This window comes from Mustelus asterias, chromosome 15, assembly GCF_964213995.1.
Source record: "Mustelus asterias chromosome 15, sMusAst1.hap1.1, whole genome shotgun sequence".
In the NCBI taxonomy this organism is placed as follows: domain Eukaryota; kingdom Metazoa; phylum Chordata; class Chondrichthyes; order Carcharhiniformes; family Triakidae; genus Mustelus; species Mustelus asterias.
The window spans coordinates 30,656,008-30,682,341 of record NC_135815.1 but is presented as its reverse complement, the minus strand read 5'-3'; the positions used below and the strand labels follow the sequence as shown (position 1 = coordinate 30,682,341).

The 26,334-nt window shown below is 44.4% G+C and overlaps 1 long non-coding RNA gene across 2 annotated transcripts in view; it reads right to left on the bottom strand.

Annotated features, from left to right (window-relative positions):
- Positions 1–205: 205 nt before the first annotated feature.
- LOC144504431 (uncharacterized) overlaps positions 206–26,334 on the bottom strand; it is a 37,405-nt gene continuing 11,276 nt past the window's right edge. Inside the window, exons 1-3 of one of the 2 annotated variants that reach the window (XR_013499629.1) lie at positions 23,257–23,370; positions 19,946–20,070; positions 206–529 (exon numbers count right to left, since the gene is read on the bottom strand). This is a non-coding gene — a long non-coding RNA (uncharacterized LOC144504431). Of the gene's footprint in view, positions 530–19,945; positions 20,071–23,256; positions 23,371–26,334 lie in introns of those variants that run through there. The other variant, XR_013499630.1, reaches the window with a different exon arrangement.

Sequence of the window (26,334 nt, the reverse complement as noted above, 5' to 3'; positions counted from 1 at the left end):
TTTCTATGATTCTATAATAACCTCCATGCTTTAGAGGTCTATGGCTCTATGTACAAGTCAAGAATCCCTTTGGACAAGCTACTTTAACTCAATCTGCCACCTTAAAAGATTGGGGTAAGTAAACCCCCAAGTTTATTTATCACTGTACCCCTTTTTAAATTGTACCATTTATTGAGCATAATTAGTACACCACTTCGATTCCAACAAAACGTTGACCGTAAAACAAAAGCACAAATGTACTGAGAGAAAGAGAAAAGGAATGAAGGAGGGAGATGAGAGGCGGGAACTTGAGCCCACTCTCGCTGTCCCCGGGAACGGGGACGGAGCTCAACATCCAGCGAAACCCGGAAGTTGTGAATCTCGCCGGTGAGATTGTGGTTCCTGATTTTCACCACCCCTTGCCGGTGACATAATCAGGTACGTCACTTGACAGTGTCAGAGGATCAGGAGAGAAAATCGGCCTGTTTCTCGGCAGAGAAAACTCACTGGTTTCCAGTCTGACCTTTCGTCAAATTCTGGTAAGAGCGCCCTGAGAGAAATAAAATGAGAAAGGAAACTATTATATTTTCCCAGAATTTTGGAAATTGTTAATTTATAACAGCACCGCCCTCACCCGCAACCACCACCACCCCCCCCCCACACTCTCCCCCGCCTCCCCCCTTCCCCCACCTCCACAACAGTCACCATTACCAGTCCCTGAAATCCGACATAACAGATCAGTAATGACCAAGTGTTAAAGATATGTTACACACCCTGACCGAGCTGAATAATTTAAACAAATCGTGAGGATTTACGTTCTGTGTTGTTAACACAGCTCAGGCGAGGAAATTGGCCTAATATGGGAAGGACTTCAGCCTGCGAATGGTTGACTGACTAGCTGCTGGCAGAAGATGCTGGTGCTGTACCATGTTCGTAAGTTCTCACTGTGGTGATAAATGACAGCATTGAAAGGTTTAAAATGTCAAGACACAATAGCTGGCTAAAAATTAACACAGCGTTGAAGCACTGAGTGCTTCAACTTTGCTGACATTATTTTGTAACAAAAAGTCTTGTTGTGAAATATTGGATATTCCTGAGTTGCAATGAACGTGAACAACAAGCCAACGATAAAAAAAAATGCATAAAATGGATTTATGTCTCTTTAAACTCCAAAGAGTTCAGCTTTATAAATATTTGCAACAAAGGCGAATCTTTGACGCACAGATTTAAGGGCTGCTTGTATTGATTTTGGTCCTAACCTCCCCTGGTTTACGTTTCCAAAGGATAGTTTTGGTCAGACGGGTTCGCTAATGATCTCTTTTAGACAACTACATCCAGATTGTCTGGCAGGCCTGCGGGTTTGTGCTGCTCACACGATTTTAACCTCATGTATACTCTTTTCGGATATTGGGTAGTCCCGACTGCCCAGATTTCTTGTACACTGCCGGCTATTCACACTGGGACTACAGACCTGATGTGGGTTCCTTGACCTGGTTGAAATGACGCATACCCTCCTAATTGCAACTCGCTGATGAGAATATACAAAACCATATGGCAAATTGCTTTTTTCCTGACTCTTTTTTTTTTGTGGCTCAGCATAAAGTGAACATATCAGCTTTTGTTGGCATTGACGGCCAGTCTATTGACAAATCAAACCACCAAATTGGACTCTGTCATGCTATTAAAGGGTGATGTAAATTTGTTTTGACTACATTAGACGCATGAGTCAAAAAGTCTACTGCATCTTGTATTACCACCAGCAACAGGCAGATGTTTTAAAGATGTGCTAATTTGGCTGGGTTGCATTGGCTCAATCAGGCCTCAGTTAAGTTCTCAGACATAACAATTTTGAAGTGAAACAGTATAATTCCAAATGCCAGGGCCATGATTTTGCACACTGTGGTATGGTGACTGGCAATTTTTAAAAAGATATTTTTAATCATCATGCGGGAAGGTTTACTGTGGGCTGTATGCAACAGAATTGAAAGCTCATTCTTTATAAACTGGCCTATCATTTCATTACATGCAAATCACAGGAGGTAAATCTTCAACCCTTTCTGGCCTTAATGGCACCGAAGTGTGTGATTGTGGGATGAATTTAGCGCAGTGGAATGAATGACTCATAGTATCCCTGTAGTACAGAAGGAGGCCATTCAGCCCATTGAGCCTGCAGCGGCAACAATCCCACCCTATTCCTGTAACCCCACACATTTACCCTGCTAACCCCCCCGCCGAAACTAGGGTCAATTGAGCATGGCCAATCAACCTAACCCGCACATCTTTGGACTGTGGGAGGAAACCGGAGCACCCGGAGGAATCTCACGCAGACACGGGGGGAACATGCAAACTCCACAGCGACCCAAGCCGGGAATCGAACTCGGGTTCCTGGCGCTGTGAGGCAGCAGTGCTAACCACTGTGCCACCGAGCCGCCCCATCTATGAATATGACTATGATTCATCTCATAGTCCTGGGTTTGTTGAAAAGAAGATAGAAACTGAAGATCTAAATGTTGACCATGACTCCCCGGCGCTGAATGTTTGCATTTAAAATGATCATTTAATGACTGGCAAAGGTTGGAATTATGCCCTTGCTGGATCTGCACCCTGAATCAACCACATATATTTAGTACAGCTAACATTACGGCAGATTGTGTATGATCTGCAGAGAAAATAGACTTCAAAGTGACAAAAATGTTTATGCTTTCTAGTGTTAACAATCCAGGCAGCACAGTGGCACAATGGTTAGCACTGCTGCCTCAAAGCCCCAGGGACTGGGGTTCATTCCCGGCTTGGATCACTGTCTGTGTGGAGTCTGCACGCCCTCCCCATGTCTGCGTGGGTTTCCTCTGGGTGCTCCGGTTTCCTTCCACAGTCTGAAAGATGTGCAGGTTAGGGTGGATTGGCCGTGCTAAGTTCTCCCTCAGTGTACCTGAACAGGTGCCGGAGTGTGGCGACTAGGGGATTTTCACTGTAACTTCATTGCAGTATTAATGTAAGCCTACTTGTGACATTAATAAATAAATGATATATTTACGTTAAGAAATGTTTTTGTGGTGGTTGTCCCTTGAAGGGCAACACAGCAGAGTAAGGGTCACCTGGCTTGGGTGACCAATCGGGACTCAGAGTCACCATACCACAGTGTGCAAAATCACCCTGGAATGGGGCCAGGGGGGAATGTTCTCAAAGGCAGAGGCACTTTAGAGCCATCATGCAGGAATAGGCAGCAGAGGCACTTTGGACAGATAGGGTGGGAATTTGCAGCCACGCTCTCCCCAAAGCAGGAAAATCCCATCCGAGGTCAACGGACCTTTGCATGGTCCGCCCCCACCCCTCCCACCTCAGCCTGCTACAATTCCTGCGGCGGGTGGGGTGGGAAAATTTCCCCTCATAATGTTATTTCTATATTTAAAAGGGCAGATAGAACAAGGTTCAGGAATTAATTCAGCTGATTAAAGATTGGTTGTAGGAAAGATAATATAATCTTTAATCAAAGATGTAATTGAAAAATATCTCAAACCTGCGAATATAATTTCAACTTTCCAAAATTCACTAGATTTAGGGATGTCTCCATTAGATTGAAAAATAGCGAATGTACCTCCATTGATGAAAAAAGGGAGGGAGGCAGAAAGTAGGTAACTATGGGCAATGAGCTTAACATCTGTCATAGGGAAAGTGTTAAAAGCTATTATTAAATATGTTATAGGAGGACACTTAGATAAATTCAAGGTAATCAGGCAGAGTCAACATAGTTTTACAAAAGGAAAATCATGTTCCACTAATTTACAGGAGTTATTTGAAGAAGTGGCAGATAAAGGGGAACCAGTTGATGTACGGTATTTAGATTTCCAGAAGGCATGTCATATTGTGCCACATCAATGATTATTTCAGAAAATAAAAGCTCATGGTGTAGAACATAGAACATAGAACATTACAGCACAGAACAGGCCCTTCGGCCCACGATGTTGTGCCGACCTTCATCTGAAACCAAGATCAAGCTATCCCACTCCCTACCATCCTGGTGTGCTCCATGTGCCTATCCAATAACCGCTTAAATGTTCCTAAAGTGTCTGACTCCACTATCACTGCAGGCAGTCCATTCCACACCCCAACCACTCTCTGCGTGAAGAACCTACCTCTGATATCCTTCCTATATCTCCCACCATGAACCCTATAGTTATGCCCCCTTGTAATAGCTCCATCCACCCGAGGAAATAGTCTTTGAACGTTCACTCAATCTATCCCCTTCATCATTTTATAAACCTCTATTAAGTCTCCCCTCAATCTCCTCCGCTCCAGAGAGAACAGCCCCAGCTCCCTCAACCTTTCCTCATAAGACCGACACTCCAAACCAGGCAGCATCCTGGTAAATCTCCTCTGCACTGTTTCCAGCGCTTCCACATCCTTCTTATAGTGAGGTGACCAGAACTGCACGCAATATTCCAAATGTGGTCTCACCAAGGTCCTGTACAGTTGCAGCATAACCCCACGGCTCTTAAACTCCAACCCCCTGTTAATAAAAGCTAACACACTATATGCCTTCTTCACAGCTCTATCCACTTGAGTGGCAACCTTTAGAGATCTGTGGATATGGACCCCAAGATCTCTCTGTTCCTCCACAGTCTTCAGAACCCTACCTTTGACCCTGTAATCCACATTTAAATTAGTCCTACCAAAATGAATCACCTCACATTTATCAGGGTTAAACTCCATTTGCCATTTTTCAGCCCAGCTTTGCATCCTATCTATGTCTCTTTGCAGCCTACAACAGCCCTCCACCTCATCCACTACTCCACCAATCTTGGTGTCATCAGCAAATTTACTGATCCACCCTTCAGCCCCCTCCTCTAAGTCATTAATAAAAATCACAAAGAGCAGAGGACCAAGCACCGATCCCTGCGGCACTCCGCTAGCAACCTGCCTCCAGTCCGAAAATTTTCCATCCACCACCACCCTCTGTCTTCGATCAGATAGCCAGTTACCTATCCAATCGGCCAACTTTCCCTCTATCCCACACCTCCTTACTTTCATCATAAGCCGACCATGGGGGACCTTATCAAACGCCTTACTAAAATCCATGTATATGACATCAACCGCCCTACCTTCATCAACACACCTAGTTACCTCCTCAAAAAATTCTATCAAATTTGTGAGGCACGATTTGCCCTTCACAAATCCATGCTGACTATCTCGGATTAATCCGCATCTTTCTAAATGGTCGTAAATCCCATCCCTAAGGACCTTTTCCATCAATTTACCAACCACCGAAGTCAGACTAACCGGTGTAGGGGGTAACATATTGGCATGGATAGAAGATTGATCCATTAATAGAAAACAGAGAGTTGGCATAAATGGGTATTTTTCTGGTTGGCAGGATGTGGTGAGTGGTGTGCCACAGGAATCAGTGCTGGGGCTTCAGTTTTTTACAATCTATATAAATGATTTGGAAAGGACCCAATGGCATGGTTGCTAAATTTGCTGATGACACAAAGATAGGTAGGAAAGTATGTTGTGAGGAGGACATAATAAGGAGGCTACAAAAGGATATAGATAGGTTAGGTGAGTGGACAAGGATAAGGAAAATTGTAAGGTTGTCCACCTTGGCAAGATGGATAAGAAAGAAGCATATTGTCGTAGGAGGACAATTCCCCAGGGCTGGATGGGATCTAGCTCAGGTTACTGTGGGAGACAAGGGGAGAAATAGCTGGGGCCTTAACAGGTATCTTCATATCCTCTTTGGCCACAGGTGAGGTTCCAGAAGACTGGAGAATAGCCAATGTTGTTCACTTGTTTAAGAACGGAAGCAGGGGTAATCCACAGAATTATAGGCCAGTGAGCCTGATGTCAGTGGTGGGGAAGCTTTTGAGGGACAGTATATATGCACATTTTGAAGAAAATGGACCAGTTAGTGATAGGCAGCATGGTTTTGTACGGGGAAGGTCATGTCTCACCAACTTGATTGAGTTTTTTGAAGAGGTGACAAAGATAATTGATGAGGGAGGGGCTGTGGATGTAGTTTATATGGACTTTAGTAAGGTATTTGACAAGGTCCCACATGGTGGACTGGTACAAAAACTAAAATCACATGGGATCCGGGGTGGGGTGGCTAGATGGTTAAAGAACTGCCTTGGTTATAGAAGACAGCGAGTAGCGGTAGAAAGGCATTTTTCAGAATGGAGATCTGTTGCTAGTGGTGTTCCGCAGGGATCAGTGCTGGGAACTCTGTTGTTTGTAGTATATATAAATGATCTGGAGGAAAATGTGGGGGGTCTGATTAGTAAGTTTGCTGATGACACGAAGATTGGCGGAGTTGCTGATAGCGCCGAGGATTGTCAGAGGATACAACAGGATATAGATAGATTGGAAACTTGGGCACAGACATGGCAGATGGAGTTTAATCCGGACAAATGCGAGGTGATGCATTTTGGAGGATCACATTTAGGTGCAAATTATACTGTAAATGGCAGAACTCTTGGGAACATTAACATACAGAGGGATCCGGGCGTGCAGGCTCACAGTTCCCTAAAAGTGGCAACACAGGTGGCCAAGGTGATTAAGAAAGCATATGGCATGCTTGCCTTCATCAGCCGGGGCATTGAGTACAAGAATTGGCAAATCTTGTTACAGCTATATAAAACCTTGGTCAGGCCGCATTTGGAATATTGCGTGCAGTTCTGGTCACCACACTACCAGAAGGATGTGAAAGCTTTGGACAGAGTGCAAAGAAGGTTCACCAGGATGTTGTCTGGTCTTGAAGGTGTTGACTATGAGGAGAGGTGGAATATACTAGGGTTGTTTTCACTCAAAAGACGGAGGCTAAAGGGAGACCTGGGGCATAGACAGGGTGGATAGTCGGTGGCTTTTTCCCAGAATGGAAGTGTCAGTTACAAGGGAGCACAGGTTCAAGGTGAGAGGGGGAAGGTCTAAGGGAGATGTATGGGGGAAGTTTTTCATGATGTGGAGATGCCGGCGTTGGACTGGGGTAAACACAGTAAGAAGTTTAACAACACCAGGTTAAAGTCCAACAGGTTTATTTGGTAGCAAAAGCCACACAAGCTTTCGAGGCTCTAAGCCCCTTCTTCAGGTGAGTGGGAATTCTGTTCACAAACAGAACTTATAAAGACACAGACTCAATTTACATGAATAATGGTTGGAATGCGAATACTTACAACTAATCCAGTCTTTAAGAAACAAAACAATGGGAGTGGAGAGAGCATCAAGACAGGCTAAAAAGATGTGTATTGTCTCCAGACAAGACAGCCAGTGAAACTCTGCAGGTCCACGCAACTGTGGGAGTTACAAATAGTGTGACATGAACCCAATATCCCGGTTGAGGCCGTCCTTGTGTGTGCGGAACTTGGCTATCAGTTTCTGCTCAGCGACTCTGCGCTGTCGTGTGTCGCGAAGGCCGCCTTGGAGAACGCTTACCCGAATATCAGAGGCCGAATGCCCGTGACCGCTGAAGTGCTCCCCAACAGGAAGAGAACAGTCTTGCAGTGAACAGAATTCCCACTCACCTGAAGAAGGGGCTTAGAGCCTCGAAAGCTTGTGTGGCTTTTGCTACCAAATAAACCTGTTGGACTTTAACCTGGTGTTGTTAAACTTCTTACAGAAGTTTTTCATGCAGAGTGGTGGGTGCCTACAATGCGCTGCCAGTGGAGGTGGTGGAAGCAGGCACGTTAGCAACATTTAAGAGACATCTGGATGGGTACATGAATAGAGATGATGTGAGGGATATGGACCAAGTAAAGACAGAAGGTTTTTTTTTTAGTTTAGTTAGGGCATCATGATTGACACAGGCTTGGAGGGCAGAAGGGCCTGTTTCTGTGCTGTACTTTTCTTCGTTCTTTGTAATAGCGAGAGGTTGAAGAGCTCTGAGATGCAGAGGGATCTGGTTTTCCTAGTGCATGAATCATAAAGGATTAGTATGTAGGAACAGCAAGTAATTAGGAAAACTAATTACTTGCTGCTGTTATTGTTTATTGCAAGGGGAATTGAAAACAGTAGTAGGAAATCAAACTTGACCAGTGACCAGATTTGAATTTTTTTTCAGGAAGTAAAGGAGAGAGTTCCCATTATCATTCCCTTCCCACGCCTAGTGGTGTGCTAAGACAGACTGTTCTATAGCTAGTAATTCCCGGAACAGGTCGCGAGTCTGTCGCCAGGGATTTTTAGCTTGAAGACACCACTCCACATCAAGTGTGTCTGACCGGAGTCTCTCCCACTCTTACTGTCAACCATTGGTATATTGGAAGGATTTACGGGTTGACACACTCAACCTGTTTGACCACATCATGAAACTAGCACCTCTGACCATAGTAGCTCCTTTGTGGGTGGGCATTCCAAACCCCTGCAACTTTGATGGAGTTGTGCTGACTTTTACAGAAGGCATGGTTCACCTCTTCTCTGAGGAGTCGTGAACCATGCAAGAAGCCGGGTGTGGAGTCAGGAACCTTTTGACAGCTCAGTTCAAACGTTGCTCAGATGGCAGATGACAAAATGATTTATAAATATTTAGGTTTGTGATTAATGCTTTGTCTGGCTTTTAGGGGCGGCATGGTGGCACAGTGGTTAGCACTGCTGCCTCACAGCGCCAGGGACCTGGGTTCAATTCCCAGCTTGGGTCACTGTCTGTGTGGAGTTTGCACATTCTCCCCATGTCTGCGTGGGTTTCCTCCGGGTGCTCCGGTTCCCTCCCACAGTCCAAAGATGTGTGGGTTAGGTTGATTGGCCATGCTAAATTGCTCCTTAGTGTCAGGGGAATTAGGACTGTAAATATATGGGCTTACTGGGATAGGACCTGGGTGGGACTGGTATCGGTGCAGGCTCAATAGGCCAAATGGCCTCCTTCTGCATTGTAGATTCTATGATACCAATGATTGATCATTGGGCCCTGTCCTTCAAAGGTAAGAAACCATTAAACTGACTAGCATTTTGCAAGACTTTGGATGCATTAGAGTCTTTGACAATTCAACTTACAAAGAATTAGATATGAATATATTTAAAGGACTCTGTGGCTTGATTTGCATGTTGTTTTAATGTCCTGATGTCCACAGACCCTTTAAAGCATTCTTCCATTTGTACTCTCTTCTTTCCTTCTCTATGAATGGTATGCTTTGTATAGTGTGCAAGAAACAATACTTCTCACTGTATGCTAATACATGTGACAATAATAAATCAAAACAAATCAAACCATATCTACAAGGTACAGGGCTAATAAGCCATGTAATAACACTGACAAATCTTTGAAATGCTCATGATTTAAAAAAAAAATCTGGTATTCAACATTTCCTTTGAAATAAAATCCACTTTTTACATTCTCCTAAAACTGTCAATCAGACAAAGCCAGTGAAAGCCCCATTGAGGAAACCTTTAATCCACGTAACAACTCTCAATCGTATCCACGTAAACACACTGACATAAAAAAAACACTTTGAAGCAAGATAAAATTATTATAATCTCATAAAACTGTCAATTAAACAAAGCAAACAGTGACCTTTGTAGTTATGTAAACAGCCCCCTCCCACACTGATTTCATTGGCCATTCTTTAAGCTCAGCCAAACACTCATAACGAGGCTATCTAGCAACCATATCAACAGAATCAAATAAAGATGGCTTAATTACAAATGCTTGGCTAAGTTCCAAGAATGACTCATGGACTCAGCATGTAGGGAGTTGTTTACAGAGTTGCAAAGTGAACTGCTAGTTTTATTTGATCAACAGTTTCGTGAGACTGCAATAAATTTATGTTTCTCTGAAGTGGCTTTTCAATGCCTGTGCATTTATTTGGACAAGAAAAAGAGTTGTGAAGGAGATCAAAGACTTCTTCTGTGGAACTTTGACTGGCTGTTTTATTGACAGTTTTATGAGATTCTAAGAGGGACAAGTTCCTTCAAAGAGAATGTTGAAAGCCTGCTTTTCTTGAAGACTTGCCAATGTTATCATAGGGCTCATTGGTTCTGTATTTAGTGGAATCTAGAAGAGTGGGTAAGAGGAATGCATGTGAAGTTTGGAAGGAGCATACATAGTATGGAGGGGGAATAGACATGGGTGAGGGTGCTGAGGGATCAGAACTAGCGGGGGTTAAAAACCCTGTTAAAAACTGGGCCCACGCCACAGTGCACAGAGGTGGGCCCTCTAATTCTGACCTCAAGGGTTAAGGGTAGCTGGTTAGACTGTCAAAATGTGGGAAGTAGTGATCCAAAGGTATTGGTGATGGGACCACTGTTGTTCACAATTTGCATTAATGATTTAGACTTGGGAATTGGAAATACAATTTCAAACTTTGTTGATGACACCTAATGGGATGGGAGGGAGGGGGTGATTGTTACAACGAAAAGTGGCTGCGCCAAAATGCATGAAGATGGTAGCAGATTTTCAGAATGGATGTGCAAATGGTAAATTAGTGAGTCCATGTATTTTGCTAGTAAGATTAAAGAGGCCATGTGCTGCTTGGATAATAAGGACAGACTATAATGCCCTATTCCATGATGGGTTTGGTGATGGAGACTCTAAGGTAGGAGGGTGGCAGATTGGGGCCTGCCTACCCACCTCTGCCCTGATTAAGCCCGTGGCAGGAAGACTCATGGACGACTTTCCCCTGGCAGCTTGTTGAGTCATTTAATTGGGCAAAAAATGTCTGTGCTTATTATTTCATCTTGTCTGATAATGTAAGCCTGTGGGTGAGCACTATAGAATGAATGCAGTGTAATTTATTTCAGTCTTTCATTGTCACATGCCTGTCAGCTCACAATTTGATTGACAGTTTCAAGTAGTGATAAACTCTTTGAAATGAGACTATGAATTCCAATGCTTGTTCTTACAAAAGATTAAAGAACGTTATGCACAGTGATGGTTTTTTATCATGAAGGTGGTTTTTGTTTTGAAATAGTGAATTCAGTAAAGACACTTCAGAACTTTATTTTATCTTAGCGCAGGTACTGATGCCTGCCCATGGTGGACACCAGTAGGCATGATAGGTATAAGGGCAAAGGGTGTTGGGGCAAGGGTTGGCATGAGTTGTCACTTAGATGGCATAAAGGCTCTAAAGGGCCATGACGTTGGGCATGCTTTGGCACTAAGTTGGCATCGGCACTATAAAGAGTGACAAGAGGGCCATAGGTTGGCATGGAGGCTATGAGGGGCCATGGGGTTCAGTGGAGAGAATGAGATGGCATATGTCGGCATGGATGCTGCATAGGAAATGTACATGGGGGATGATTGGGTGTGAGGGGTGAGGACTGGAGGGCTTTTTTTTGTTTCGTTTTGTTTTGCGTCGACAAAATGCCGATGCATCAAGGCAGTCCTTTCACCCAGCCTACCTGGCAGCCTCTGGCCACTTTCAGGAGTTGCTTGTCACAACTTCAATTTTCACCCACTCCTCCCAGACCAAAAATCCGACCTTCCAAAGCACTTTCTCCTGGGTTGGATTTGAGGAGTGGAGAAATGACCGATCTGGAAAATTCAGGCCAATGCTTTGCAGATGTTTGTTCATCTGTTCACCAATTCTAAACATAGTTTCAAGTTTCAACTTCTACTGTAAAGGTAGTGGATGTGGCTTGCTAACCTAACATGGTCTGTTGAAAATTCACAACCATTGATGTGTATTTACACATTTAAAAATAAAATAAATTAATCAAGATGTGTATGTTTGAAGGTGACAGGTAAAGTTGGTAAAACGAAGGGCGACTTTGCCATGTTAACATTGCATGCAAAAACAAGGTTATGCTAAACCTTCACAAATTACTGGCTTAGCCTCAGCCGGAGCATTTCATACAATTCTGAACACACTACTTTAGGAAGGATGTCAAGGCCTTGGAGAGAATACAGAGGTGGTTTATGAGGTTGATATTGGGGATGAGCGACTTCAGTTATATGGAGAGACTGGAGAAGCTAGAATTGTTCTCCCTTGAGCAGAGAAGCTTAAGGTAAGACCTAATAGAGGCATTCAAGGTTTAGGGATGCTTTGATAGAGCAAATTGGAAGAAACTGTTTTCTCTGGTAAGTAGGTTGGGAACCAGAGGTCTCGGGTATAAAATTGTTGGCATAAGAAACATAGAAAATAGGAGCAGGAGAAAAGCATTCGGCCCTTTGAGCTTGCTCTGCCATTCATTATGATCATGGCTGATCATCCAACTCAAGAGCCCGATCCCGGCTTCCCCCCTTGTCCTTTGATCCCCTTTGCCTCAAGAGCTTTATCTAACTATTTCTTGTAAACATTCAATGTTTTGGCCTTAAATACTTTCTGTGGGTAACGAATCCCACAGACTGACCACTCTCTAGGTGATGAAATTTCTCCTCATCTCCGTCCTAAACGGTCTACCCTATATCCTCAGACTGTGAGCCCTGGTTCTGGACACCCCACCATCGGGCACATCCTTCCTGCATCTACCCTGTCTCGTCTTGTTAGAATTTTATAGGTTGCTATGAGATCCTTCCTCATTCTTCTGAACTCTAGTGAATACAATCCTAACTGTCTCAATTGCTACTCATATGTCAGTCCCGCCATCCCAGGAATCAGTGTGGTAAACCTTCTCTGCACTCCCTCTAGAGCAAGAACATCCTTCCTCAGATACGGAGACCAAAACTGCACACAATATTCCAGGTGTGGCTTCACCAAGGCTGTGTACAAGTGTATCAAGTCATCCCTGCTTCTGTGCTCAAATCCTCTCACCATGAAGGCCAACATACCATTTGCTTTTCTTACTGCCTGCTGCACCTGCATGCTTACCAATAAGACTACTAGAATTAGGATAATTTTTTCACACAAAGAATCGTTAAGGTTTGGAATAACCTGTCTGAAAAAGTGGTGGAAGCAGATTCCATAGGAGCTTTCAAAAGGCTATTGAACGCGTACTCTAAAAATTATTCCGCAAGTGGGGATCCGATGCACATGTTTGTCACGGCAAAATATTTCAAAACCGGTCTGTTAAACTCTACAAAGTTAGACATTGCTTACAGTTTTATTAGTCCACTCGTTTTCTGTTAGGGCAGTAGAGTGGGACTTACAAATGGTATCAGTCAATGGCAATGTCTGACTCAATGCCTAGCAATGAGATCAGCCAACATGTGAGTGGTAAAAACCTCAGGGCCAATCACCCAAAGCGAAAGGCACGGCACCTGTTACACAACTGAGAATGATTTAAAGAAGTAATGCGAGGTAAGTAAGGTTTTGAATTTTTAAGATTCAATTTCCACATGAATGGCAGAGTTCTTGCCAAGGCTACCTCTATCCCTATCAATTACTGAAACTTGACTTGCACTGGAGAAGTGATTTGGCTTCAAAGGGAACTGATTTGTTAAGTGCAGGTGTTGCTGCCAGAAATAGCCCTTGAAATGAGGGCTACTTTTCCAGCACCTTTTAAATTCAAAAGAAGTGTTGTAACTTTGGCGTTGTTCCAAAACTCATTGAATTTCTGCTCCTGCCGGACATTGAGACAGTTCAAAGCCCAGGTTGCTGCAGATTTGTTTTTAATTATAGTACTTTGGTCATACAGGGATAAGAATGCACGTAGCTCAGAAAGCATGGCCGTTTCTAGTCAATTCAGGGTGACGTGTCTTCCAGTCACCTCTTTGTTCTCCGAGAAACGCTTGGCTCAGGTCCAATCTGAATAACCCATGGCTCAGTGCTCTTGGCCTGCTGCCTGGCTTGATTGAATTGTTCCACCTAAGATCAACAACTTATTTTCAAAATATCAGAGGAGTAGCTAATGATTTATGGCACACATGCAAATGAACATCGGACTGTACAAGAATGCCACTGACATTTTCGTTTCCCTGCATTCTAATTCCGTGCCCATTTCTATGCTTCAGTCTAGAAGCAGCATGGCATTAAGCTGAGGACCAAAATCAATGCATTGCAGACCCGACTCTCTTGGGAAAACACTGTAACAAACCCGCTCATGTGGAGTACTGAAATTTGGCTGCGTTTTTCTTTCATTTATGGGACATGGGCGTCGCTGGCTGGTCAGCATTTATTGCCCATTCCTAGATGTCGTTGGAAGGCAGTTGAGAGTCAACCACAGTGCTGTGGCTCTGGAGTCAATGTAGGCCAGACCAGGAAAGGATGGCAGATTTCCTTCCCTAAATTAGTGAACCAGATAGGTTTTTCTGACAATTGACAATGGTTTCAGGGTCATCAGTAGATTCTTAACTCCAGATATTTTTTAGTGAATTCAAATTCCACCATATGTCATCACCCGGGCCCCCAGAACATTGGCTGAGTTTCTGGATTAATAATCTAGCGATAATACCACTAGGCCATCGTGTGTTTTAAAGACAACCTATGCCAAACTCCCAACATCCGACATGCCCAGAGGAAGGCCAGAGGTGTCTCAGCTGCAGAAGATCCTCTCAGCACCGACAACAGCAATATGAACTGTCAGTTCTCTGGAGGTCCATGCCAATTCTGCATTGGATTCTGCAGTCATGCAAAGATCCATGGAAAGACAAAGGCCTAGATGTTACACTCCCCACTGATGGGTTTTGAGGCAGGCAGGTGTGAATTTGCATGGGCTGGATTCCCTCTGGGATCTCGCCTTCCAGGATCCAGATACAATTTTACAATGAGTTGGCAGGGTCTTGGATGGGAACCTCACCCATACACTTATTAAGGCCTTTAAGTGGCCACTCCACCTCTGACGATGATGAATCCTGCTAAGTTTAAAGTTTATTTATTAGCGTCACAAGTAGGCTGACATTAACATTGGAATGAATCTACTGTGAAAATCCCCTAGTCGCCACACTCCGGCACCTGTTCGGATACACTGAGGGAGAATTAAGCATGGTCAATGCACCTAACCAGCACGTCTTTTAGACTGTGGGAGAAAACTGGAGCACCCAGAGGAAACCCACGCAGACATGGGACAAATGTGCAAACTCCACACAGACAGTGACCCAAGCCGGAAATTGAACTGGGGTCCCCGGTGCTGTAAGGCAGCAGTACTAACCACTGTGCCACTGTGCCACTGTGCCACCTCACCGCTAGGTTATGGCTGCCCATATAACACTAGTTTTTGGTATCTAGACCAAGTGATCATTCTGCACATGCTAACCTGGACATTGGAGGTTGACGTATTATTCAACCATTAATATAGACAAATCTTCAGTCCCTGGTAGGTTTCACCCCATGCTGTTAAAAACTGTAGGTGAAGAAACTGCAGATGCATTAGTCACTCTCTATACTGAGGAATTGTGCCATCGAATGGGAAAATTGCAAATGGTTCTCCATTATTTAAGAAAGATGTGAGGGAGAAACAAGGTGACTCCTGTGCTGTCAGCTCAATGCCAATTATGAGAAAGTTACCGGAATCTGACATAGAACAAAGAACAAAGAACAGTACAGCACAGGAAACAGGCCCTTCGGCCCTCCAAGCCTGTGCCGCTCATTGGTCCAACTAGACCATTCGTTTGTATCCCTCCATTCCCAGACTGCTCATGTGACTATCCAGGTAAGTCTTAAACGATGCCAGCGTGTCTGCCTCCACCACCCTATTTGGCAGCGCATTCCAGGCCCCCACCACTCTCTGTGTAAAAAACATCCCTCTGATATCTGAGTTATACCTCGGCCCTCTCACCTTGAGCCCGTGACCCTTCGTGATCGTCACCTCCGACCTGGGAAAAAGCTTCCCACTGTTCACCCTATCTATACCCTTCATAATTTTGTACATCTCTATTAGGTCTCCCCCTCATTCTCTGTCTTTCCAGGGAGAACAAGCCCAGTTTACCCAATCTCTCCTCATAGCTGAGACCCTCCATACCAGGCAACATCCTGGTAAACCTTCTCTGCACCCTCTCTAAAGCCTCCACGTCCTTCTGGTAGTGCGGCGACCAGAACTGGACACAGTACTCCAAATGTGACCGAACCAACCGTTCTATACAGCTGCAACATCAGACTCCAGCTTTTATACTCTATACCCCGTCCTATAAAGGCAAGCATACCATATGCCTTCTTCACCACCTTCTCCACCTGTGCTGCCACCTTCAAGGATTTGTGGACATCAGAAGTTGGGTGACTGAGCAGATGGACAAGAGTCAGTTGATCAAAAAGGGTTGGCATGAATTTGTGAAACGTGGGTCATGTTCGACGAATCCAGTTGTATTTTTTGAAGTCATTAACCTGACCACCGTATCGATTCATAATTTGGATGAAAGAGTTGAGAATTGTATATCCAAGTTGAAAATGACATAATCATCCCTCTACACACGTTGGGTTAAGTGAAAAAAGTTGAGGAATGGTGTCGAAAAGAGGAGGCAGATGAGCATCTGCAGCAACAGAGAGAAGTCCATATTTCCACTACCCTTTGAAAAAATATTTCCCGATTTCACTTCTAACTGGCCTAGCTCTCATTCAAAGATTGAGTCTTGGATAAGACCTAAAATTACACAGCATGCAAAGAGTGTATGGAGATATGTGATGTATTAAATGTCCCGCTCAGGGCACAATGTCAAGCATGACTACACAACTCAGCAAAGAGCTGGATTAAGTCTTTTATTTCTACAAAGTGCACAGCCTATTAAGTGCTCTGAATCCAGATCTGGAGTTATGTAATATTCGAGGCTGTTATTAAGGTGAAAGAGAATATCTAAAGTTAACAATAATAACAACTAGGGTTTCATAATATCATTGCCAACTATCTTGGTTGTGTTGTTGTCTGGAGCCAGGCAACCTGATTCCAGTTCACCTGCCTCAGTGCAGTCCGCGAGTTGCTTACGTTTTCTGTCTCAATGTAAGGTTGAGTGGGTGAGTGAATAAGGAGCTAATTTAAGGAAAATAAGACCAGCCATCAACATTAAGATACCTGGGAGTCTTATTGCTTTGCATTGGCTTAATACACAAAGCGATAGAGGCAATACCAATACGCGTTTCAATGTGGAGGCCAATTGCCATGAATTTCCAACATGCTCAATGGATCTATTAATCTTTATCCTAATCAGAGGATCGTTTGTAGATTTCTTTGAACTTTTACCTCTTTAGTTAGATAGAACTTTGAATTTTGAAATTTTCAAAGATCCAAAATCAAACCCATACAATTTTTGCTTTCTTGTTTTTGATCCTATCAGTGAAATGGCGGGCAATATAAATTGATTCCACTGAAAGACAAATTCATCTTAAAAATCTCTTGCCATGTATATTTACAAACTTAAAGGATAGTTAGAGCCTTTTTCCCAAGGTGGTAGTGTCAATTACAAGGGGGCACAGGTTCAAAGTGAGAGGGGGAATGTTTAAGGGAAATGTACGGAGGAAGTTTTTTACACAGAGTGGTGGGTGCCTGGAACGTGGTGCCAGAGGAGGTGGTGGAAGCAGGCACATTAGCAACATTTAAGAAGCATCTGGATGGGTACATTAATAGGGAGGGTATAGAGGGATACGGACCAATTAAGGGCAGAAGGTTTTTTTTTGTCGTTTAGTTAGGGCATCATGATCAGCATGGGCTTGGAGGGCCAAAGGACCTGTTCCTGTGTTGACTTGCCCCAAGACCGGAAAATTCCGCCCGAGGTCAACGGGCCTTTGCATGGGTCCGTCCCCCACCCACTACGATTCCCGTGGTGGGCAGGATGGGATCATTCTGCCCGCAGTGTCTGTAACTCATCAAGTCATAGGAAGAGGGCACACAGCAGAGGTTGAAGTGGAAAGATTAATGCAACCATCGAATCATAGAATCCCTATAGTGCAGAATGAGGCCATTTGGCCCATCAAATCCACATCAACTCTTACCCAGGCTTACCCCGTAACCCCACCTATTTACCCTGCTAATTCCCCAACCTATATATCTTTGAACACTAAGGGGCAATTTAGTATGGCCAATCCACCTAACCTTTGGAGTCTGGGAGGAAACCAGAGCACCTGGTGGAAACCCACGCAGACATGGAGAGAATGTGCAAACTCCACACAGACAGTGACCCCAGGCCGGAATTGAACCTGGGTCCTTGGTGCTGTGGGGCAGCAGTGCTAACCACTGTGCCACCGTGCTGCCGTGTCACATAAGGCAGTTCAGTTGTCTCTGTGGAACATAACCTCAGACGACCTCTAAAACACTGTGAATAATGGAGTATCTGCAGAGCCTGCATGTTCCTCTATGTCCCACAGAGTGGCAAACATCAAAATGAAAATGAACAATAAATAAAGATGGCTCACAAACACACGATACAATAGTCTCCTACACAATATAGGAGATGGCTAATGTTCCCCTTCCGCCTCCAATGAGGCACACCAGCCTTGTTGGGTCCCTGACTAAGCAACTCCCAAAACAAGATGGTGATGCCCAAATAAATAAAGTGAAGACATTATATCGTGCAATATTTATGTGATAAAGTGAATTTTGTAAGAGCACCCATGTACTCATAAATGTTTCAGTTTAATTTTCTGATCGCTATGTCTTGGTTTGGCCTCAACATCAGCAGCTGAGGTGGGGGCAGGTTGCTGAGTGTGATGCCCAGTTTTCTGTGATTACATTGGTGGGCATCCTCTGGATATCCGGAGTGTTGAGGGCTCTGGTTTATTGGAGGACGTTCTGCACAGTTTCCGCAGCAACCTCCTCGACCGTGCTTACTGATGGCAATGGGGTCAGCGGCAGAGGAGATGAGGAGAGGTTGTTCATCCTGGGAGTGCCCTCAGAGTAAACCCCCTGGGCAACCAACACGCCCTCCTCCTCCATCTGTGTGCACAATGGCAATCCCATGTCTCACTGAAAAGAAGGGGCTCCTGGACGGAGGCCTAAGTCGCGCACCTCCCTCTTGCTTAGCCACGGCTGTATGGAGCCCATGGCAAGGAGAACAGATTGCAGGTCAGAGAGGATGAATTTTTCGACCTGGCTCCCCATGGCAACTTTTCCATTGAGGGAGCCATGTGCTGATATGCCTGAGACGTGACAGGACTCATGGCATGCTTGGACTACTCCATGGTCCATGTAAAGCTGCACATAACCCCTGGCACCTCCATTATATAGAATCATAGAATCATAGATTCCATACAGTACAGAAGGAGGCCATTTGGCCCATTGAGTCTGCACCAACCACAATCCCACCCAGGCCCTATTCCAGTAACCTCACATATTTACCCTGCTAATCCTCCTGACACTAGAGTCAATTTAGCAAGGCCAATCCACCTAACCCACATGTGTGTTCACTTAACTATTGTGGTTTTCCTCTCCTTGTGGTGACTTAGTAGTTAAACAGTAAGGCGTCTACAATGCATAAAGAGTTGGTTAACACAAAATTTCATTTATTAAGGATTTGAAAAGTTGATAGTAGTATTACACAGTGGGAGAACTTGTACAAGTGTTTGAGTTAGAAGCTTCCTCAGAACAAGCTGACACTAAGTCTGAGTCACATTATACATTGCATCAGATCCCCTTTAGTGAAAGGGGGTAGAGTAAACATAACCACCCCCACTTAAAGGTGCGCACAACACTTATCTCTGTCGCATTTCCAGCAAAGTTTCTTTTCCCATGACCAGGAGGCTGTCATCAGCCTAAGGCTCAGCGAGGGGACCTGCGGCACGGTAGCACAGTGGTTAGCACTGCTGCTTCACAGCTCCAGGATCCCGGGTTCGATTCCCGGCTCGGGTCACTGTCTGTGTGGAGTTTGCACATTCTCCTCGTGTCTGCGTGGGTTTCCTCCGGGTGCTCCGGTTTCCTCCCACAGTCCAAAAGATGTGCGGGTTAGGTTGATTGGCCAGGTTAAAAATTGTCCCTTAGAGTCCTGGGATGCGTAGGTTAGAGGGATTAGCGGGTAAAATATGTGGGGGGAGGGCCTGGGTGGGATTGTGGTCGGTGCAGACTCGATGGGCCGAATGGCCTCCTTCTGCACTGTAGGGTTTCTATGTTCTATGTTAAATGTGTCCCAACAGTACACCCAGTGTCTGATACCTTGCCAGTCACATCCCCGTCAGCTGCAGGGACGTGCCTGTGCTGCGCTCACTCGAAAGTGGCCCTAATTCTAAATCCTCTACGTCTGGGGTGAATGTACCTGCACTAGTGGAGGGTGCAGGAGAGACAGGTGATGCATCCTCTGGGTCACTGGTCATTGATACCAGAGATGGAGTCTTTGGTCCCCTGGACAGGCTGAGATCTGGGGTCTGGATGGCAGAGACCCTGTAAAGGAGAACAAAAAAAAATACGAAGAATGACTAATGCAGCGAAAGAAGTTACTTATCCACTGAAGTTTAATTTCTTCTTTAATTATCATACTGTTGATTTGAGTGAAGGCAAAGCATGTGAAACTTTGCAAACAGATTGGCCTGTGAACATGAAGCATGTGTGGTGTTAATGTTTTCTTAGATCAATGAATAAGATGTTTCATCAAAGATACTTCCTTGTTAAATCTATTATGCTTTATGTTACAATGGATCATAACAAAACAATTGTCCTTTTCATAGGGGTTTAGATAATATATTAAAGCTCTCTTAGAAATGGGGCAGGGTTTTGTCCTTTGGGTAGGCACCCTGACTTTGGACCACACTTTCTCTCTCTTTTATTCTCTCAATGCATGTCCTCAGAATCGGGAAATGTCTCAGCTCGCTGCATCCTCCTCAAGAAAGAAATGCTCCGAACACAACAGGATCTTCATTCCGGGGGGGTTGTATGCTGGAATTGAGGTCAACGCCCCAAAAGGAGGCAGCTACAGGGGGTGCCGAGGCAAGGGAGGCTGGTTAGAGGACCCACCTTGGTAATCTGGGACTTTGTCCCACTTGTGTGGTTGAATGAGGGGCCTCCTAGTCCCTACCTCCCTCCCTCCCTAATCACCCCACCCATTCCCCATGCCCTATCCATGCTAACTCATACCAACCCAGGCCCCCATGCACACCCAATGGCCCTTCATACCCTCTATGCCAACCCATGTCCCTCTACAATCCAATTAACGCCTTTCATCTTCATGGCCCCTTGTTCCCCTGTGTCAAATTAATGCAAAATCCTGCAAACCCACCATGACCCTTTGCCCTCATTGCCAACTCACCCAGTACCCACCATGGGAAGAATGCAGGAGCAATGCTGAGGTGAAATAAAATAAAGTTCTAAGTACCTATTACAGACTTCACAAGACCAAAAAAACACTTTCATTGATAAAAGCCATTTCAATATGATTAAACTCCTTCAAGTAGTTCATCCATTATAAAAACAAACATTTGTATTTATAGCCCCACATCAAGGACTGATAATCCTTTAATAACCTCTTGTTGCTGTCAATCAAACTATGAACTTACAGCCCCCCACTGTGCAAATGAAAGGTTGTGGAATAATGTCAGCAGTAATAATGCTGTAATGATAGCCCTCAGGTTTATATTAATGACAGCTATTGAAATTACAAGCACTGATTCTTTTCAACTCAGAGACATAGAAGGTTGTTTCTTCCCAAAGTTTAAAGGGCAGGGGATTGACAGTTCCAGCATTGTTATTCCCCCTTCTACACACGTTCACACTTACTCTTAAAAATCATACATCACACACTATGGAAAACAGACCTCATGACTGCAAACGGGGCTTGTTTCAATTCAGATAAACCTGCGGGGTTTGTGTTTGCTCCATGTGTAAACTACATTCTTCCCCCTTTTCCCTTCTGGAAAAAATAGGATCACTCAGAAATCGGGATGGGACTTCTGGATCCAGGTTCCTGGTGCTATTTTGGCAATGACATGGAGAGTGCATGATTTCACAAAGGTCCAGGCCATCAGGATCAAATTGGAGGTTAGAACATTGTACCCTGCATGGAACAGACAGCCAGCAATGATTTTCTCTCAATTTCCAACTAAAGCCAAAGGCTCATCTTCCAATTAAGGATGGTAGGTGAGATCTCAAGACTGATGGGCCAATAGGGTCCCTCCAGCATGGAAGAGGCAATAGGCTACCTTTTCTGAGGGAAAGCACCGCCAAGATGTAGGTGCCCCCTTGCCAACCTTTTAAACATTAATAATAAAAAATAGACCCAAGTCATCACACAGAGTGGCCTGTGAATGCAGCTGAGGCCTGGCAGAAGGAGAGGGCCTCAAGTGCGGCCTGAAGGCTGCCTCCAGGCAGCTGGCCAAGTCTCCAATGCCACAGGAAGCCAGAATGGACCTTTAAAGAGCTTAATTGGCTACTTGCCCTTTGTAGCTGGGTAGTCTTGTCAACCTTCTGGGAGAATGGCTAGGTGTGCGGTGGTGCTGGTAAACTAACATGCCGACCGGTAGCACGCATTTCCATGTCTACTCATATCTGTGCTCACCCTTCCACTGCGGGGTGGTGGCTAAAAATCCTACCCTACGTGTAATATGCCTGAATCGAAAATCAACATTTATCTCATGTTACAATATGCTAATATTGACTAAAAAAAAGCTGATGTAATGCTGACTTCCGACCAAAAGATGTAGCTGGTGTCTTTGCAGAACTACATATTTTATCATATTTACCATACATGATACTGATACCATGATAATAACGGGGGGAGGAGGGGAGAGCATGGGCAAATGTGGTAAGATCCAGCAATGTCTGAGATGTAGAAATCGTGCTGAGTTTAACAGCAGGGCCTCATTGACATGACGTGCTCCAGCCTCCTTGATGGATCAACCGGTCTGACTTAAATAGTGGATGGAAGCATCAACAAGCAGCAGGAGACCACAGGATATATGGACATTGGGAGAGTGGGTGATGGGGACATAAACTGGCACAAGGGAGGCCCAAGATCTCCCTCTGAAGTCCAGAGTATTATGTATTCTTCAGGCTGTTGTTTTCTTATGTCTGATTGAACTCAGAGCAATGCAGAGATGAAATCCAAACAGGTTTATTTACAAAACATCTCAGAACTTACAGGATTTTCTCCACACACATCATGTCAGTTAGAACCCAGGGCCAGGATTTTACGGCCCCCACCACATGCCCACCACTGGGTGAGAGGGGACCCTAAACTCCTGGCCCAGGTCTTTTTTAAGAAGGTTCTCTATTTAATTAGCTCTCTCGCTTTAACCACAGGCTTAAGCAATCAAGTACAGTTACAAAGATCAGAGAGCCGATGAACACAATAAACACAGATCTGTCAAACCATTGAACACTGCACAAAGAAGTACCACAGGTCCTTGATATTGTAGATCAGAGTCACTTGTCGCTACTTTAAAATGTATTCCATTTGGAGTGTCTCAGAATGAGTCACTGAGACAATAGACAGAAGGAAATTTTGTTTGCCAATATAGGTTTAACATGTTTTAATCATAGTTATATTTTAACCAGATTTAAAACTGAGTAAAGGTTATGCTGCACTAAGTGTAGTGTTTATACATTGTTTGCATTCTCTGTAATTGAAACATTTACCTGGTGTTGCAATAACAAGAAGTGGCTATCTCTGGGTTTTCCAGGAACTAAACGGTCCTGAGACCGAAATAATTCCTATCAACACAATCTTTTAAGTAGACATTTGTACATCAGACTGAGTATTGACTGGCTACTGAATAACATCACAGATCCACACAGACATATTTTCCAATAGATGGTTTGTCGATACTGGTTTAGTAATAAATAGAAGCTAGGTTATATCAGTACAGATTGAAACTTGAACCTTCCTGGTTTATATAGCTCAGTACTAACTAAACAATCCATAAATTTACTGGCCATTCAGAATTGACCTTAAATAGACTCTTTTAGGTTGATATTGTAATCCCTGAACCATACATGTTAGAATTCTAGACTTCCTAAACTTGTCCAATGAGGAATTGTATGAACATAGGAACATACAATTTAGAAGCTGGAGTAGGCCACTCAGTTCTTAAAGCATGCTCTGCCATTTAGTAAAATCATGGCTGATCTGATTGTAACCTCAACTCCACATTTCCGCCGACCCCTGATAACCTTTGACCCCCTTGCTTATCAAAAATCTATCCAAGCCTCTGCTTTAAAAAATATTCAGACTGCAACTTCCACTTTCTCTTGAGGAAGACAGTTTCAAAGACTCACAACCAGAATCATAGAATCCATATGGTGCAGAAGGAGGCCATTCAGCCCATTGAGCCTGCACCAACTCCCCAGCAGAGCATCTTACCCAGTCAAAACCTCCGCCCTATCCCCATAACCCATGTATTTTCCTCATTAATCCCCCTAATCTACACATGTTTGGACAAGGGGCAATTTATCATGGTCAATCCACCTAACCTGCACATCTTTGGACTGTGGGAGGAAACTGGAGCACCCGGAGGAAACCCACGCAGATACGGGGGAATGTGCAAGCTTTACACAGTCAACCAAGGCTGGAACCGAACCCAGGTGCCTGACATTGTAAGTGTTAACTATTGTGTCACCCTGCCACCCCATTGGAGAGAAAGAAATTCTCCTCATCTCTGTCTTAAATTGGAAACCCCTTATTTTCAGACAGTGACGCCGAGTTCTAAATTCTCCCACAAGAGGAAACATCCTCTCCACATCCACCTTGTCAAGACCCCTCAGGATCTTATATGTTTCATGTGAAACCACCTCTTGTTGTTTTAAACTCCAATGGATACAAGCCGAGCCTGTCCAACCTTCCCTCCGAAAACAACCCACCCATTCCAGGTATTAGTCTAGTAACCTTCTCTGAACTGCTTCCAATGCATTTCCATCCTTTCGAATTGATTTGTCAGTTGGCCAAAGTTGTTGTTTGACTCAATCTTGACATTTCCGTGCTCAGCTGGCTGACTTGAGAGGGAACAAAATTACCTGCAATGCAGTCTGGGCAGTATGTTGCCGTAGCCACCTTGCTCAGTCTGAGTGCTTTATTCCTTACCCAGCACAGCAATTTAACTACCAATTTAAATTTTCCACGAAACAGGACAGTAAACAGGAAATGAAGCCACGAGGCTTTAATCTGATGTGAGCAAAACAAGCAAGTCAAACAACTTTGCAGTAAAATCTCCATTAAATCAGTAGACACTTCAGGCAAAACTACATAAGACCACAAACCAGTCAAGGATATGAACTCTTATATAAGCTGTATTGCCACGTCTCTTTCTTAAATTTTTTTTTTGCTTTTCATTATTCAATGAACAGTTCCTGGTACTAAGATAATTGATAGTGGCAAGATGGAGCTCAAACAGGATTGGAACATTTCCACTCCTCCTAGCCCCGAAGGAAACTTTTTAAAAAGTTTTCAAAAACATACGGAGGAGTATAGACAGGGTGAGTAGGGAGCAGCTATTGGCCTTGGCTGAGGGGTCAATCACGAGGGGGCATAGTTTCAGGGTCGGGGGTAAGAGATTCAGAGGGGATTTGAGAAAAACCTTTTTCACACACAGGATGGTGAGAATCTGGAGTGCCAGAAGCCTTACGACCTTTAAAAAGTGTTTGGATGAGAACTTGAAATAATATTACATTCAAGGATATGGGACAAGTGCGGGAAAATGGGATTCGCGTGCCTTTAGTGGTAGATATTGCTGGTACAGACTCGATGGGCCAAAGAACCTTTTCTACACTGTATGACTCTGGGCAGAATTCTCCCGTCCTGCACGCTACGGTAATCATAGCGGGGGTGGGGGGGGCGCGGGGGGGGGCAGACCATGCAAAGGTCCGTTGACTTTGGGCGGGAATTTCCGCCCTTGGGGCCAGCACGGCTTCAAAATCCTGCCCCATGACTCTATGACTCTATAACGTAAATCTGCTGAGCCTCTTCTGACCCTAGATTCACTTCCCTGATAGGGAAGCTACCGGTGCTCCTCAAACCCAGGCTCTGGCCTAACATGGCAGTCGGGCCCTGATGATGTCACTGGAGCATATTTAAAGGAGGACCCTACTGGTTTTGGGCTATATCTTATTTGCATTTTAAGATTGCAATAAGCCAGCTCAGGCGGGGGAAGTCAGTGGGAAACTTCCTGGGCTATTTGAAATGCCCTGTTGCTTGGCCCACCTCCCCATCTGTTTAATGTCTGTCTAGATTTCCAAGTATTTCATTGATGGCCAAGAGCTTTGGGATATCTCGAAGTCATGCAATACGCTCCGTGAAAGCAAAATTCCTTCACTTTTTAGGCAGGTTTTGACAGTGCTAGTCGAAACTGCAAGATCCTGAGCAGGAATCTGGTGGTGCAGATCACCCTCCTGTTTTGGGACAATGTAAAACCCTTGAAATTTATAATGGGCTGGTGAACACTTACTTTGCCAGATTACTGTGTGAAGACAAACATTGATCCCATTCCCTTTGCTTCACTTTCCTATTCCATCTTTATTTCCTTTCATTAGTTTGCAGGAAGCAAATTACCTGTGGTGTGTATGAGACCTGTTGATAACTATCTGTATATTTTGTTTGCCTATCTAACGAACTCTAAGGGTCCAAGAGCCATGGGTTCAGAGCCAGATGCACCCACTGGTGACCCCAGTCCCTGTCAGAATATTTGGCGTGAGGCAGAGATCCACCCCGCTGTGTACATGCAA